Genomic DNA, 4092 nt, shown 5'->3' with positions numbered 1-4092 from the left:
TATTATTGCAAGTTAGCCAAAAATTGCCCAAAAAGCGAAGTAAAATAAAGCATTTCAATCAATATGAATAAATCAATAAAAATAACAATCTCGGGTCTCGTAGCAGTCAGACGCCCTACCGACTTAATCACCACAGCTCCCTGCCTCCATTCACAAATCATCCATAATTATTACATAATAATAATTATTATTCCTATTTTATGAAAGTCAACCCTTTACGCACTCTGCCATAGATCCGTCTATTCTTTGTCTTTTAACATAGTATTATTAGCAGATATTGTAATACCAAGACATTTTTGTGTGATACATATTATACTATTATATGTGATACAATTGACCAACGTTCATGAACCCTTCCCGGAATATATTTCTAGATAAATGTCTGCGTCCATTTCATACCCCAGAAATAAAAAAAAAGATATAATGAGTTAAATATTTTGTTGTAACTATTGGAAAATATTGACACCTCGTCGTTGTTTGAAATGAATTTGTCAAGGCAGAGGAGAAGCTTCCTTCCGAGGTGACGCCAGAAGTTTACGACCCCCACCCCTCGCGGAAAAGGGGCTGTTATGGACAGACCTCTTCAAGCGGGGTAGGAGAAAGTCTTCACGGACCTTGCCCTTAATAAAAACCTTGATAAGAAAGTTACATCGTTCTTAGTCCACCATTTATATATGTATAGAAAGATTTCAACACTGGGAAATATACAATATTACAGGATTGTAAAAAAACAATTATAAAATCACTGTAAAATTTAAGAACGATAAGTAGTTACGAGGATTTCCGAATAATTCGTTCCGAGTGATGTTTTGGTCCTAAAAACTTAGAAGAATCAGGTAATTGACTTGAGGTTTTATTTCAAATCTACTTTATGTACAAACAGGTCAGTCATAGTGGACACCTACAGTATAAAGTTGAATCATAACACTATATGCCTCCATCGAACACAGAACCCCTTGCTTAGAAAAGGACATGTGAAAAATGCTAACGTTGGGATAACCGTTAAAATAAAATAAATGATATTTGCATGATGTTGGATTCAAGTGTTGCTTTAGCTGACTTTCGCAGTTAAAACTATCGAAAATTAAATATTTGTAGTTAGGTTCGCCTAAAATATATTGGTTGTTGGTTGATTTGGTGTTTTATGTTCACTTTATGCACAGTAAGGCTACCTAAAATATATTGGTAAAATGTTTTACATTTTCACACAAATGTCAAGTTAATGTACTTGAAGGTTATATATAGTGTAAGTATGAGACATCACTGAGGGTGGAGGGATGGTTGTTGAAAGACTGCTGAATTCGCCGCATTATTCATACAAGGGGAGAGGGAAACTCTGCGTTCAAAACGTAAATATTCTCACCTAAAACGCTAGTAGCAACAAAGGAAGAGGGGAGAATTGTTTTCATCTCTTTGTCCTCAATATTTAGCATGCATGTACTAGTACATGAGAAGCAGCAACTTGAACTTTCCTAAAGTATAAATGAAAAATCTGCTGCTACCAGGGGCTCTGTATATTGGGTTCTACTCGTAACGGTGTTTTCACATGTTGACTCACATGCTAGTCATTCATGACAGTCTGTGCTCTTAGTAGGTCATTCCTAATCAGAGTCATGAATAGATATTGATATTTTTTAACATTAAAATTCAAGAAACTATTTTCTAATGAATAATTTCTTCCTTTGTAGTTTATATTAGGTGCAGTTATGTAATAATTATAATAATTGCAAAATTATCATCATTGAAAAAAAGAGAACCAATTGCACGAGTTTTACACACATTTTATCATTCTCTAATAATAATAATAATATGTTAATATTGAATCAATGCTTTTTCTTGTTCACATCACATCACCATCACCTCCAAATTAGCCGCGATTGAAGGGTGTGTGAAGCCCTACACATCGTTTTATCTAGTCTGATAGATAGTATGGTCATTGTTAAGAGCTAAAAGAAAGGTAAAGTGCTTAGCACTACGCCATGAAGGCGTATAGGGGGTGTGGGGGTAACGCCCTACTGTTAAGAGACTACATTTAGAATATAATCGTTATATTTGCACCTTCAAGAGTGTTTACAACACGCTCCGAAACGTTTGTCGGAATCATTGCAATGGGTGTGATTTCGCGTACATAATTGTGGGGGACGTTGTTGGCTGAATATCATCCAATGGAAACAGCCGCTGAGGCTCTAATGGTGATCGAACGCCGGACCAAATCATTATATGTGATATCGTTACCACTACGTCATTGGGGACAATTACGATAGCAGACAACATTTACACCATTTCGCCATCTTTATTTGCAGTTGAAGTTAATTTTACAGCGAACTTGAAGCATATTAGCAGTACTGTATTCCCGACTAATTGCCCCCATGCACACGCCACTGTTGCTTGTGTATATAAGTGTTCACTCACTTACAAGCGAAACCGAAACTCGAGTTCTCAGCGATACAACTCCCGACTGTTTGGCGCCTGAAATAGACGTTCGTTGGAACATGCATTTCTACAGTCGTGGCCTTTGTCCCACTGCTTTGGTTGCGATGAAGTATTTTGACAGGTTTCCGTCGTTCGCTGCAGGATACATGCAAGGCTTAACAGAAGAATGTTAATGATATGCATATGATATAAAATGGTGATTATGATTCGGAAATTAATACATGATTTCTCTTCTGCGGAGTGCAAGAATTTTCTCTTCCGATAAAATTAACAACACCGAAATAGTAAAAAAATATTTAACCAGAAATCAACCTCTTGATATATTACCAAAGCAATTACCAATCTTTGTTTTTTAATACTGCCGATACTGTGCGTAAATGCAGTCTGTAGCTACCCCCTGCCCCCAAAATGATATGTTTATTGTCTCTTTATATATATATATATATATATATATATATATATATATATATATATATATATATATATATATATATGGTTCTAATTAATTACTTATTTGCCACATACGACAGATGAAATCGACATAGGAATTCGAAGCCGAATTTATTGTGCTAAGAAAATGAGTCGACCGACGTTTAACAATCATTACGTACTTTAACTTTTCCAGGCAGTCATAACCGAGATATATAAAACAACGTCTCGATTATAATTTTGTTGGTTAAAGTTGGATAATTTTTCGTAAGTAACGAAAACGCTTTGTTTCTTTTCCGAATAGAACCTTTCAATAAACAAATTGATAGAATGATCGAGTTCGTGTTTAAGTCCACTTTACTTACAGATTAGTTAATCGGGACTGGACCTACAGTTTAAACTGGAATCCGAACCGTTTTCTAACTAAACTTTTTATCGAACCCCCCGGGACCCCTTGATTACAAGGCGACGACGTTACCACTACGCCAAAAGGGAGTACCAGTAACCTATATATATATATTATGAGTACAAAGAAGAGTAACAGTATAAAATGTATTTTCTTTGCTCTATTAGACACCCGATATGAACACACTTTCAAACAACATCTTGTACATATGAAGCAAATTAAAAGTGATATGTGAGTGCATAGGAGTGAGCACGGGGGTTGCCAGTGGTGCATGAACACCTCCAAATGCGTCCACAAAAAATTAAGAATGTAGAATCAACCATTATAATAATTCTATTGTCCCCTCATAACAAACTTATTTTCCGCAGCATTCAAGTATTTTATTCCAGCCTATTTCGGCTGTTTCGTCCTGAGAAGGAGAGATCGACGTTCGAACCATGTTTGTACCACTGACCTACTTATCGCTAGCTCGCTAATCCCTTAATCCCGTACAGCTGCAAAGAAAGAGCCTCCTGCTCAGCCGATCAAACTATACAGCTTTTTCTCTTCACTTTCTTACGTCAACACAAATATTTTACACACAAATAATCCTATCAACTTATTATTAACAAGATTTCTTAAGACCCCCTGATTACAAGGCGACGACGCTACCACTGAACCATCGGGGAGACGGTATTGTGCCAGAATATTTTAAATAGCAGGTATTAATTGTATTTTTGACTGTAAACACGAGAATCTAATAAAAATGGTCCTACATTTTCATCACGTTTTAATGAAGTCAAAAATACAATGTTCAAACTTTCTTGTAATACTTTTCTAGACAT

Source organism: Lepisma saccharinum, unplaced genomic scaffold, assembly GCF_977018435.1.
Source record: "Lepisma saccharinum unplaced genomic scaffold, izLepSacc3.1 HAP1_SCAFFOLD_8, whole genome shotgun sequence".
NCBI lineage: Eukaryota > Metazoa > Arthropoda > Insecta > Zygentoma > Lepismatidae > Lepisma > Lepisma saccharinum.
This window is presented reverse-complemented; position numbering follows the sequence as displayed.